At 37.7% G+C, this 14644-nt stretch overlaps 1 long non-coding RNA gene across 1 annotated transcript in view; it reads left to right on the forward strand.

Annotated features, from left to right (window-relative positions):
- The window catches only part of LOC149125007 (uncharacterized), a 304585-nt gene that overhangs the window by 67134 nt on the left and 222807 nt on the right, over positions 1-14644 (forward strand). Inside the window, exon 2 of the long non-coding RNA XR_016211907.1 lies at positions 2264-2324. This is a non-coding gene — a long non-coding RNA (uncharacterized LOC149125007). The remainder of the gene's footprint in view (positions 1-2263; positions 2325-14644) is intronic.

A 14644-nucleotide genomic window follows, 5' to 3' on the forward strand; every position in this document is an offset into this window, starting at 1 on the left:
CACTTACTCCCCATGTAGGACCTCTGTCCTTAATGAGTTGTACTATGCGGCTGGTGCCGCGGCTCACTTGGCTAATGCTTCAACTGTGGCTCTGGCACCCTGGGTTATAGTCCTGGTTGGGGTTCCGGGTTCTGTCCCAGTTGCTCCTCTTCCAGTCCAGCTCTCTGCTGTGGCCCAGGAAGGCAGTAGAGAATGGCCCAAGTGCTTGGGTCCTGTACCCGCATGGGAGACCAGGAAGAGGCACCTGGCTCCTGGCTTCGGATAGGCATAGTTCTGGCCATAGTGGCCATTTGCGGGGTGAACCAACGGAAGGAAGACTTTTCTCTCTGTCTGTCTCTCTCACTGTCTAACTCTGCCTGTCAAACAAAATGAGTTGTACTATGAGAATCAACTGCAAATCTTATTAACAAACTGTACCTATATGTTGTATGTGTGTGTGTGTGGGTGGGTGGGTGCAAACTGTTGAAATCTGTGCTTAACATGGAGTTGGTCCTCTGTATATAAAATCAAACTAAAAATGAACCATAATGATGAAGGGGATGGGAGAGGGAGAGGGAGGTGGGATGGCAGTTGGTGGGAGTGTGGCTATGGGGGAAAGAACTACTATATTCCAAAGTTGTACCTATGAAAAATGCACTCATTAAATAAAAACTTAAAAAAAATAATACAGCTTCTATGGAAAATAGTATGGCTGTTCCTGAAAAAATAATTCACAAAATCACCATGTAATCCGGAAATTCCATTTTAGGTACACATCCCCAAGAATCTAAAAATGGGGCTAGAATAGAAATCTGTACACCAGTGTTCTTAGTGGCGTTATTCACAATAGCCAATAACTAGAAACAACCAAAATGTCCATTGGTCGATGAAAGCATAAGCATGAAGCATTTGCGTACAATGGGATATTATGTAGCCATATATAAAAAAGAGTAAAATTTTGATATATGCCACAGTATCTGTGGCTTTTAAAAAGATAAAAAAGGGAGAGAATGATCCAACTTGTGAAGTGGGATACACAGCAGACTCATAGAATGGCAGATGTCCTAAACAGCACTCTGGCCTCAGAATCAGCCCTTAAGACATTCGGATCTTGCTGAAGAGCCCATGAGAGTATTTTAGGCATGGAAAGCCAAGACACTTTGGAAAAAAAAAAAAAAAAACCTAAATGAAAGCTGTATGCGAGTGAGATCCCAGTAGAAAGAACAGGCCATCAAAGAAGGAGGTACCTTTCTCTGAAGGGAGGAGAGAACTTCCACTTTGACTATGACCTTGTCTAAATAAGATCGAAGTTGGCAAACTCAAAAGGCTTCCATACTTCCATAGCCTTGGCAACTCCTGACAAGAGCAACAATAGGAGTCACTATGTACTTACTCCTCATGTGGGATCTCTGTCCTTAATGTGTTGTCCAATGTGGATTAATGCTATAACTAGTACTGAAACAGTATTTTACACTTTGTGTTTCTATGTGGGTGCAAACTGATGAAATCTTTACTTTATATATACTAAATTGATCTTCTGTATATAAAGAGAATTGAAAATGAATCTTGATGTGAATGGAAGGGGAGAGGGAGCAGGAGATGGGATGGAAGCGAGTGGGAGGGAAGTTATGGGGAGGAAAAAGCCGCTGTAATCCAAAAGTTGTACTTTGGAAATTTATATTTACTAAATAAAAGTTTTAAAAAAATGTATTCTAATTGAAATAAGCCAGACACTGATCTAAAATGTTGTATGAAGTTCCATTTGTATGAGGTCAAATTCATAGACAGGAGAGTAGACTTGGAAAGAGGAGAGGGTAATCGGTAGTTATTTAATGGATAAAGAGTTTCTGATTCAGTTGATAAAAAGTTTGGGAACAAATGGTGGTGATAGTTGTACAACAATGGAAATACACTAAATGACACTGAGCTTTATACTTAAAAATGCTTAAAATGGTAAAAAATATATAAATGGAAACTTTGTAATGTCTCAGTTTACTTTGACTAGTTTTTTAAACAAATTCCATGCATTTTTCAATATATAATGTCATATTAATATAAATTATAATCTATTTGGGTAATACAGTTTTTAATAAAATCCAGTGTTACTCAATTAATAAAGTTTTTTCATTGTATATGAGTTACCTTTTATATAAAACACTGTGATAAAGATTTCTTCAAAAATAAGTGAAATCTTCTGACATAAATCATTTGTGTGTGTTAAATGTTATAAATATTTGTATTCTTATAATTTGAACACATTTTGAAAGAATTACCTCTTTTTCAGTTTAGGATGGCCACTGAAGATGCAAGAAAAGGAACCATAGGTTCTTATTTCTGTGTTTTGGGTAAGTTATAAACTTGTTTCCTAGGAAACCGATACAGACATCCACCTACTGGTTTCTTCTCATTATTTAGTTTCAAGGTTTAGGGTTGTTTTTATATATCTGGAGCATCTATGTGCTAAGAGACTGCTATAATTTATTACAGATATTTCTCCTTGAGCTTTCTTGGTGTATGCAGTAGAACACATTTACTCATTAGCTCAGTAAGTGTGATCATTGTGGTCTGTGCCTTTATGATATTCTGAAATTATTTTGTCATATCCATTGCATGCATTTTACATCAAATCTTCCAAGTAACAGTTTTAACTCAAGATGCTGGGAAGCTACCACCCAAATTGTTGCTGATTTTTAATTGTAACAGAGAACATAATTATTAAGCAGGGCATGAGACTGGTCATGAAATTAGTAATTTATTTTGGCAGAACTTAAGTAGGAGAACTTCCATAAAAATTTCTCTTCTTAAGTATTTTGGTTTCATATCCACCATATTTCACACACAAGTCAACTATTAAAATTTCAAAGGTTCTCACCTAGTGAGCTTCATATTTCATATGAAGTTTTGTGCAACCCCAGAAGGAAAATGGAATTTGCCTGAGGCCTGTCTGCTGTAATATGTATGTGTGTGTGTGTGTGTGTGTGTATAACAATGCAATTTCTATATATATATAGGTTGTGTATATATAGGTTATATATATCTAAATATATATATAATATACATAACATATATATATATATATATATAGTGTTTATTTTAATTTATTCCCAGGGCAGGGTGAGATGTGGGAGTATATGTGTGGCATAGTCATGTCCTGACATCTTCAAAACCTCTGCTGGATGGCTTGCCATTCTGTGAATTTGCCAGGAGCAGGATGTGAACAACATAGCACATGGAAGCTCATCCTAAACCTAATGATGCTTAATAAATGTTACAGGTACATCAGCCCACAGGGCAGGGTGTAGACCACCAGGATTCTGATAGCTACTATAATGACTTTTTTTTTTTTTTTTGCAAAGACTGGGCCTATATTTTTTCCAGGAATTATTCTAAAGGGAAAGTCTTTGGTTTCTGTTTCATCATTCTAAACCTGTTTAAGCTGTCTCATTAATCTTAATTTTTCAGAATTTATGATGTTTTCACAAAGCTTCTGTGTAGAGTTTTGGAATGGTAGCTTGAGTTTTCTAAATCTAGTCAAACTGTCATGTTCTTCTATATGGTGGAACTGTGCATTTTTCCTTCTTTCTCTGTCCAAGAGAAATTACATCATTAACAGAATTTTTAGTGTAATGTGAAATGCCCCGCTTAACAGAGAAAAATTTCTTTTTTGTGCCATGTTTAAAACACATGTCATTATTTCCTTTATATGTGATATATGTGCTGTCATACGAAAACAGTTTATATCTCTTTATTAAATGTTGCTAAATAACAATATATATTCAAAGAAAACATTTTATCAAGGTTTATTGCACATGTAGAAATATCAGGGGGTTAGCTTAATGAATTTCACAATTTGAACACTTTGTGGTTTGAACCATTATGATCAAGAAATAAAAAATAAGAAATAAAATATCAGAATATCAGATACATTTCTTGTGCCATCATCTCCCAATTATTAATTCTCTATCCTTCTAAAAGATAGTCACCATCTTGACTTCTAACTTTATAAACAAGTTTTACTTGTTTTTGAACCTTATTTTTATTTGTCTTTGAACCTTACATACCAGGTTTTATGGAGTAATTATTTTTTTGGTGTAGGCTGTTTTGGTCAGTATTATATTTCCCAAGTTTATCCATGCTGCTTCTTAAAATGTTTTCATTTTCAGAACTACATAGCATTTCAGTATATGAACTTACCGTAATTTATTCACTGATTTTATTTTCTTACGTTCTGTTCTTCCTAGGTTTATTCTAAACATGGTACTATGAATAGTTTGGAATGTGTCTTTTTACACCTATATATGTATGTACTTCTATTGGGTTATGTACCCAAAAATAACTCCTAGATATGGGTATGCTTAACTTTAGTTGAACATGGCTAAATGGTTGTAATCAATTTACATATTCAGTATATGAAAATTTAAATGGCTCCTCATCTTCAGCAATCTTGGTTTTTGTTATATGACTTTAATATATTACTAATAACTAATGGGGTTGAGCATCTTTTCCTGATTATTGGCAATTTGGGTATTTTTGTGTGAATTTCATGTGAAAAACAGTGTTTGCCTATGAAATTATCTCTCAAATTGATTTAATATTCCTTATATATTCTAGATATGAGAAATTTATGTGTTATAAACTTCTCCTTCTACTCTTTTAGTTTTCTTTTTATGTTCTTAATGATGTCATGTAAAATAAATAATACCACTTATCTCCAGGGAAATACAAATCAAAACCACTGTCAAATATCATCTCACACCTGTTAGGACAACCGTTATCAAAACAACAAAAGACAAGAAGTGTTGGTGAGAATACAGGGAAGTTGAGACCTTTGGACACTGTTGCTGGAAATAAAAATGGTACAGTCAATATGGGAAAACAGTGTGGTGGTCTTTCCAAAATGTTAAAACTAGAACTATTGTACGATTCAGCAGTCTCACTTCTAGGTTTTTATCCAGAAGTATTGAAATTTAGATCTTAACAAAATGCTAGCATTTTATATTTATTGTGGCTCTCTTCCAAAAGCCAGGATATGGAAATAATTTAAAATGCCAAATGCTAAATGAAAGGATAAAGAAAATGAGCTATATCTATAGAATGAAATATTATTCAGTCTTTAAAATGAAAATAATTTGCAACATGGCAATAATATGGGTGAATTTTTGGTATACTATCTTGATGTCTTGAAGAAAAATAATTCTTAATTTTAATGAGATCCATACAACCATACTTTTGCCTATGATTAGGATGCATGAAAAATGTTATTGAAAGTAGAATTTGTTATCTTATTGATGAGATTGTGGAACACCATGCTAAACAGTTAACATGGTGTTGCTGGAAGCAATAATAAGTATGACTTGATTAGTTGTATTTTAAAGACTGTACTAGCTGGGATAGGTACAGTGGATTGAAAGCCTGAAAAAACATCTTCTTTCATACCAGTTAGAAGTTCTTAGAGTAGGCAAGGAAGAAATAAGAGCCTAAACTACGTGGATTGCCAGAGAAGTAAGAGTGAGTGTGGGCTACATTTCGAAGGAGCAAGAAAAACTATTTGATTAATGCTACTAGTTGGTTACATAGTTGCTCCCAGGTCACAACCTGTAATCATCCTTGTTACTTTTATTTCTCTCAATTACACTGAATTTAGTCGTCATGTCCTATCACTTATACATGCCAGATAGCTCTTGAACCCACTTACTCCCCGCTAGTCCTACTCTAGGCTCTATCTTTGACCAGGACTGCTGAAGTAGCACACTCACTCTTCCTCCATTTCCCTTCAAACCATCTTGAATGCTAACAGCTGGGCATATCTTTTTAAAATATAAATTAAATTATTCCATTTATTAGATAAAATTTCATTAGTGATTCTTTGCCATTAAAAAATGAAATTCAGGCCTGTGTTGTATAGTAGAGTGATGCTTTAAGACCTGGCTGTCCTGCTGCTGATCCAGCTCCCTGCTAAGACACCTGGAAAGCAGTGAAAGATGGCCCAATACTTAAGCCTCTGCCACCCAAGTGGGAAACTAGGATGGAGTTCCAGGCTCCTAGCTTCAGCCTGGCCCAGTCTAGGCCATCTGAGCCATTTGGGGGACTGAACCAGTATGTGGGAAATTCATACTCATTTATATTCTCTCTCTCTCTCTCTCGCTCCCTCCCTCCCTCCCTCCCTTCTTTCCACTCTCCCTCTATTTCTCTCTACTGTTTTCCTTTCAAATAAATAAAAAGGTCTTTAAAAAATGAAGTTCATACCTCCTATATGACTTATAAAACCTTTAGATTTGTTTTAGGCTCTTCTGTAACCACAGTCCATCCCTGGATGGACTAGATTATGTAGTCAAATTGGTGGCTTGACAGTCCCCAGATATATAACGTACTTCAACCTTGCCATATCTGACCAATATTCCTCACCTTAAAGTCTGAATTCAAATTTCTGATGCACTCCATATACACTTGAAACTTCAACATTTCTTCTGCTCTGTGCATTTGTTACTTTGGCCAATGACAGTGGTTATATTACCATACTCTGGTGGCTTATGCAAATTAAAAGTTTGGTGGTACCACTTGAGAAACTATAGGATTCAGGAAGATATTTTAGTTCAGCTATGTTGAGTTTGAAACACTGAGTTTATAGATTGAGTTTATAGATTTTGGATAGTAACCCTTTATCAGTTAAATATTTTGCAATTATTTTCTTGAATTCTGTCAGTTACCTCTTCATTTTGCCTGAGTGTTTCTTTGGCAATGCAGAAGCTTCTCAGCTTGATGTAATCCTATTTGTCAATTTTGGCTTTGATTGACTGCTTCTGGGGTCTTTTCTTTTTTTCTTTTTTTAATACCATTTTTTTAAACTTTTATTTAATGAATATAAATTTCCAAAGTACAGCTTATGGATTACAATGGCTTCCCCACCCATAATGCCCTCCCACCCGCAACCCTCCCCTTTCCCACTCCCTCTCCCCTTCCATTCACATCAAGATTCATTTTCGATTCTCTTTATATACAGAAGATCAGTTTAGCATACATTAAGTAAAGATTTCAACAGTTTGCTCCCACACAGAAACATAAAGTGAAAAATGCTGTTTGAGTACTAGTTATAGCATTAAATCTCAATGTACAGCACACTAAGGACAAAGATCCTACATGAGGAGTAAGTGCACAGTGACTCCTGTTGTTGACTTAACAAATTGACACTCTTGTTTATGGCATCAGTAATCACCCTAGGCTCTTGTCATGAGCTGCCAAGGCTATGTAAGACCCCTGAGTTCACTGACTCTGATAATTTTTAGACAAGGCCAAGGTCAAAGTGGAAGTTCTTTCCTCCCTTCAGAGAAAGGTACCTCCTTCTTTGATGACCTGTTCTTTCCACTGGGATCTCACTCACGGAGATATTTCATTTAGTTTTTTTTTTTTTTTTTCCCCAGGGTGTCTTGGCTTTCCATGTCTGAAATACTCTCATGGGCTTTTCAGCCGGATCCGCATGCCTTAAGGGCTGATTCTGAGGCCAGAGTGCTGTTTAGGACATCTGCCATTCTATGGGTCTGCTGTGTATCTCACTTCCCATGTTGGATCATTCTCTCCCTTTTTTATTCTATCAGCTAGTATTTGCAGACACTATTCTTGTTTATGTGATCCCTTTGGTTCTTAGTCCTATCATTACGATCAATTGTGAACAGAAATTGATCACTGGGACTAGTGAGATGGCATTGGTACATGCCACCTTGATGGGATTGAATTGGAATCCTGGGTTCTTTTCTAAGAAGTCTTTGCTTATGCCAAAGTCACACAGAGTTTCTCCAATGTTCTCTAGTAATTTGATGGTGTCAGGTCCTTGATTCAGGGTGTTTAATGTATTTTGAGTGATTTTTTTGATTAAGGTGTAAGATAGGGATCTTGCTTCATACTTATGCATGCAGAGATCCAGTTTTCCCAGCATCATTTGTTGAAGTGACTGTCCTTGTTTCAGGGATTGATTTCAACTCCTTTGTCAAAGATAAGTTGGATGTATATGCGTGGATTGATTTATTGAGTTTATATTCTGTTCCATTGGTCTGTATATCATTTTTTTTTGCTAGTACAAGGCTGTTTTGATTATAAATGCCCTGTAATATGTCTTGAAATCTGGTATTATGATGCCTCTGGCTTTGTTTTTGTTGATTAAGATTGCTTTAGCGGGCCGGCGCCGCGGCTCACTAGGCTAATCCTCCGCCTAGCGGCGCCGGCACACCGGGTTCTAGTCCCGGTCAGGGCGCCGGATTCTGTCCCGGTTGCCCCTCTTCCAGGCCAGCTCTCTGCTGTGGCCAGGGAGTGCAGTGAAGGATGGGCCAAGTGCTTGGGCCCTGCACCCCATGGGAGACCAGGAAAAGCACCTGGCTCCTGGCTCCTGCCATCGGATCAGCGCGGTGCGCCGGTCGCAGCGCGCCGGCCGCAGCGCGCCGGCCGCGGCGGCCATTGGAGGGTGAACCAACAGCAAAGGAAGACCTTTCTCTCTGTCTCTCTCTCTCTCACTGTCCACTCTGCCTGTCAAAAAAAAAAAAAAAAAAAAAAAAAAAAAAAAAAAAAAGATTGCTTTAGCAATTCAGGGTCTCTTGTGTTTCCATATGAATTTTAGAAAATTTTTTTCTAGATATGAGAAGACTTTTGTTGGTATTTTGATTCAGATCACATTGAGTCTGTGAAAACCTTTTAGAATAGTGGATATTTCGATTATATTAATTCTTCCAATACATGAACATGGAAGATTTTTCTGTATTTTGTGTCTTCTATTTCTTTTTTAATATTTTGGAACAGTCATCATAGATATCATTAACCTCCTTGGTTAAATTTATTCTATGATGTTGAGTTTTTTTTTAAATATCTATTGTGAATGGGATTGATCTTAGAAGTTCTTTATGGCACAGTTTCGGTAGATTGTATGTGTCCAGGAATCTGTCCAGGAATCTATCCATTTTTTCTAGATTTTTCCAGTTTGTTGGCATATAGCACTTTGTTGTAATTCTTTTTTTTTTTTTTTTTTTGACAGGCAGAGTGGACAGTGTGAGAGAGAGACAGAGAGAAAGGTCTTCCTTTTCTGTTGGTTCACCCCCCAAAGGACGCTGTGGGTGGCGCGCTGTGGCTGGTGCACCGCACAGATCCGAAGCCGGGAGCCAGGTGCTTCTCCTGGTCTCCGATGTGGGTGCAGGGCCCAAGCAGTTGGGCCATCCTCCACTCCTTCCCGGGCCACAGCAGAGAGCTTGACTGGAAGAGGAGCAACCGGGACAGAATCTGGTGCCCTGACTGGGACTAGAACCTGGTGTGCCAGTGCAGCAGGCGGAGGATTAGCCTATCGAACCGCGGTGCCAGCCTGTTATAATTCTTTATTCTTTTTACTTATGTGTGATCTGTTGGTACATTTCCTTTTTTATCTGTGATTTTAGTGATTTGGATCTCCTCTCCTTTTTTTTGGATAGTCATGTCAATGGTATATCAATTTTGTTTATTTTTCCAAAAAAACCCAGATCTTCATTTCACTAACCTTTTGTATTTTTTTGTTTCAATTTAGATTATTTCTTCTCTAATTTTAATTCTTTCCTCCTACTCATTTTGGATTTGGTTTGTTGTTTTTCTAGGTTCTTGAGATGCATTGATATCTCATTTATTTGTTGCCTTTCCAATTTCTTGATATAGGCATCAATTGCTATATACTTCCCTCTTAATGTGACTTTTGCTGTATCCCATAAATTTTGGTGTGTTGTATTGCCATCTTCATTCATTTCCAGAAATTTTTTGATTTCTCCTGTGACCCACTGTTTATTCAGGAGCATATTGTTCAGTCTCCCTGTATTTGAATATGCTTTTTTGATTCTTAAGTTGTTGATTTCCAGCTTCATTCCACTGTGGTCAGAAAAGATGTGTGGTATGGGTTTAAGTTTCTTGGAATTTACTGAGCCTTGCTTTATGGCCTAGCCTATTGTCTATTCTAGAAAAAGTTCTATGCACTGATGAAATGAATTTGTTCTGCAAATGTGAGATGAAAGGTTATGTAGATATCAGTTAGGTCCATTTGGTCCATAGCATAGATTACCATCAAAAGCACAGTGTCCTCGTCATCCCATATCTCCAACATCACCAGCTATTATTGTACTTTCTGATTTTTGCCAATACAATTGGTACAAAATGTACTTTTGATCTAATTTCTATAATTTTTAAATGACTCTAACAATGTCTTTTTTAAAAAAAGATTTATTTATTAATTTGAAAGTTAGAGTTACAGAGAGAGAGAGAGAGAATCTCTCCATCTGATGGTTCACTCCCAAATGGCCGCAACAGCTGGAGCTGCACCTATCCGGAGCCAGGAGCCAGGAGCTTCTTCCAGGTATCTCATGAAGGTACTGGGGCACAAGGACTTCGGCCATCCTCCACTGCTTTCCCAGTCCATAGAGAGCTGGATTGGAAGTGGAGCAGCTGGGTCTCGAAATGGTGCCCATATGGGATGTCGACACTTCAGGCCAGGGCGTTAACCTATTGCGCCACAATGCCGGCCCCTATTCACTTTATATAACTATTTTTTGGCTTATATCTTGTTGAGAATGTTCTAATTGTAGTCTGCCTTTTTTATTTTTTGTTTGTTAAAATTTTCTTATCATTTGTTGATTTGTAAGTCTTCCTGACTTTTAGATATTAGCCACTTGCTAATTTTAGAAATTTTGAAGAATTTTGTCCTCACATCTCTTTGCTAACTTCTTCCATGATCTTCATTTAAATGAATGCTTTTTGCATGATATAATTGAAGTCATCTGTTTTTGTCTTTCTGCTTTGTACTTTGGGGTTTTATCTAAGAAGTACTTCCCCATGATTTGTTCAAATATATATTGTAGTCTAAATTGTTGCACTGTATTCTCCATCAGTGACAATTTGATCCTTCCAATTGCTTAGACTGACAACTCAGGTCATCTGGGACTAATTCTCTTCACCCTTCACTCAATTGGTTAGGAAATCCAGTGACTTGAGTTTCAAAGTGTATCTGGAGTCTAACACTCTCTCCTGCCTCTATTTCTAGCATCCAGCCCACCATCCCATCAGCTCTCACTTGGATTACTAGAACTACTCTTTGCCCCCTAATTGGCTTTGTCACCACAGTGGCTAGAGAATTTCTTTAAAAGTTTAAATTAGATGATGTCATATCTCTGCTCAAAATCCTCCAGTGACTTCATACTTAAATCCCCAAACTTAGCTCTCAGCCATGCTGGCACCCTTCCTGTTCCTAGAGTATGCTGTGTGCATTTCCCCTTAGGGTCTTTGTACTATCTCTTCTTCCTGTAATCCTCTTCCTACAGATGCCTGCTTGGCTAGCTCCTTCACCTTTAAGTCCTTTTTCTGACATCACTTTCTCATTGAATCCCACCCTGGGGACCCCCTTTAAAATTATAGTTCCACACCCTTTCAGTTCCTACCCCACCCTTAATCTTCCATTCTTCCTCATTGGAGTATTATTATGAGCCTCTATCTTCCTTGCCGGAATGCAAGCTCCTCAATGGTAGAGGACTTTGATCTGTTTTGTAAACTGATCTGTGCTTAGCACCTTAGTACAATGTTTGGCACAAAGTATGTGCTCAGTGAATGCATGCTGAATCAATGTATAAATAAATTAATTTCATAATTTAATGTTCCATATTTAGATCTGTAATCCAACAGGGAGTTTTACTTTCAGTTTTCCCAGTACCATTTAGCATATTACACAGTATCTCATGGTTTCTGCCACCTCCACTGTACATGATTCTGCTTCTGACCCTTTAGTTCTACTCTACAGGGTTTTGTGCTTGTATTCTTACTATTATGGCTTTGTGGTATATGTTTATCTTGGCAAGGCATTTTGCACTCCTTTCTTAATTTTTTCAAAGTTGATTAAGATCTTCATAAAAATTTTTCCTTCGGTATAAATCTCAGAATAAACTTATTGAGTTCTTTTTGCAAAAGGGGGCTGAAATTAACATTTGGGCTGTATTTATAGATGAATTTCTAGAAGTCTTGGGGAAAGGGAGAAACAGCATTTTAATGATATATCATCCCTCTAAGTTCATGAAAAACTTTCTCTGTTATATCTTTAAATGTAATTTTAACATCTTTCTATGTAGCTATTATTGATTCTTTGTTAACTCCTAGACATTTAAAGACTTTTAAAAAAAATTCTACCAGAGATGACCTTTTTCTTTTATAAAAAGATTTCTTTCTTTATTTGAAAGCCAGAGCCAGGGAGTGGGGGGTGGGCAAGTGAATGAGATCTTCCATCCATCGGTTTACTCCCCAGATAGCTATAATAGCCAGGGCTGAGCCAGGAGCCAGGAGCCCCATTCAGGTATCCCACAAGGGCATCAGGGACTCAAATACCTGGGCCATCCTCTGCTGCCTTTCCCAGGCTGTTAGCAGGGAGCTGGATCAGAAGTGGGGCAGCCAGGACGTGAGCTGGCACCCACGTGGGATGCTGGAGTCATAGGCAGCAGCTCTGTCTGCTATGCCACAATACTGACCCCTGGACATGGCCTTTTAAAATATTTAAAAATAAGTACTTGCCATGTAGAGAAATTATTGTGGGTCATAAGTTGATTCTTAGACACAATATTTCTCAACTCTCTTATTAGTAATAATCATTTAATTTGCAAGTTTCATATATATATGTATATATATATACAATCTGAAAATAAGCACAGTAGCACCTTTCCTTTCTAAACCTTAAAGCTCTTGTCATTTTGTCTTTACTTAGAGCTCAACCTGTGGAAGCTTCCCTTTGTTGCTCATTTGGTACTATGAAAGAAAAACACAACCATAGGCAGTGTTGAAATATATCAGTGTTTCTCAAGTACTCCAGCATAACAATTATTATTTTGTTCAGGATGGTAGGGGAAGAGGAGAAAGTTGATTTCAATCCAGAAACCCTCAAAAGCTATCTTTATCTTTTCACTGGAGATTGTCATTAGTTCTCCCATGTCTTCCAGTAGTTTGAAACTGTGATGTCTTAGTGCAGTTTCTATTCAAAATGTCTGACATTTTTAGAGACCAGCAGTTTATTTAGCTCATGGTTCTAAAGGCTGGAGAGTCGGAGAGCCTGGCACTGGCATCTGCGCGGCATCTGATGAGGTCTTGCTGGTGCATCATAACATAGCAGAGAGCATCAAGTGAAGGCGGAGCACATTGGCCGGAGAGCCTTGATGACAAGGCCACTCCAGAGATAACTCTCTAGTCCATCAGTGCTCAGGTCCCTCATCTTAGCATTAATTATGTGAAGCGTCATTCAAGGCCAGAATACTCATCTCTGTTTATATTTCTAAACAGTCTTCTGTATTAGAAAGCCTACAGAGGTTTGCTTTTGAAGTTGCAAATATGAAGGGTCTTCAAAAGGGTCGTGGAAAATGTGTATTTTGAAAAATTATGAATGCATTTAAAATTTTTTTGCACCAAAATAAACTTATTTCTGATTCTGTTTTTCATATAGGATCCCAATATTAATGACTTTTTAGTATAATTTAGAGCATTCAAGCAAATACACCTAAAGATTTTGCTCTTGTCATATTGAAAAACAAATAATGAGGACTTAATTAATTATAACAAAAATAATATTTAAAAACTATGAATTATATATCTTAGGACTATAGATGAGTTTTTATACCTCATTTAAACATATTTATATATGTTAAAGGCAGAACTGCAGAGAGAAAGAGGGAGAGATCTTCCATCTGCTGGTTTACTCCAAAACCGCTACATCAGGCTGGTATGGGCAAGCTGAAGGCAGGATCCAGGAACTCCATCCAGATCTCCCACATGGATGGCAAGGTCAAGCTGTTGGAAGTAGTCTTCCACTACTTCCCAGGTGCAGTAGCAGGGAGCTGGATTGGAATGAAAGCAGGACATGAGATTGGAATCTAGATCCTGGACTCAATCTGGCATTTTGATATGGGATGCTTTGTTGCAAGCAGCTGTCTAAAACCACTATGCCACGATCCTGGACCCTGTTTATCTAATTTTGAAAGTCTATTTAGGTAGAACTGGGCCTCCATGAGGCTTTAACTTGAAAGTAATTGCCATCAAATTTTGACAACTTACTTCAATGAAAAAAATTCATTCATGAAGATCATTTGCCTACATTAAATTTTCAAATTCAATTAGGAACATATTTCAGGAACCCTTTGTAGCTGTAACAATGCAGATTTATGCAGACAGAAGATATTTTATGGTCAAAACGATGAGCATTCTAAAAAGGAGCTTTACTTTTACAAAATTTTAAAGAGGACACATGTAAGAACTTACTAGGTTTCACAGGCTTCATGTTTCAGCTCTCCGAGTAGGAAAGGAGAGTTGTAAAATCATGTCACCAGGAGTCACTGATAGGCTCACTTTAACATTTCAGACACATGGGGCTGGTGTTGTGGCATAGTGGGTTAACCTGCGACACCAGTACCCCACATGAGTGCCAATCGAGTCCTGGGTGCTCCACTTGCAATCCAGCTCCCTGTTAATATGCTTAGGAAAGCAGCAGAAGATGGCCTGATTGGGGCCCCTGCCACACACGGGAGACTTTATGGAGTTCCATGCTCCTGGCTTTGGCCTGCTGTTGCAGTCATTTGGGGAATGAACCAGCAGATGGACAATTCTCTCTCTCTCTCTCTCTCCCCCTCTCTCTCCCCCTCTCTCTCCCCCT

The sequence above is a fragment of the Oryctolagus cuniculus genome, chromosome 8 (genome assembly GCF_051225735.1).
Source record: "Oryctolagus cuniculus isolate XC-2025 breed Fujian yellow rabbit chromosome 8, ASM5122573v1, whole genome shotgun sequence".
NCBI classification, from domain to species: Eukaryota; Metazoa; Chordata; class Mammalia; order Lagomorpha; family Leporidae; genus Oryctolagus; species Oryctolagus cuniculus.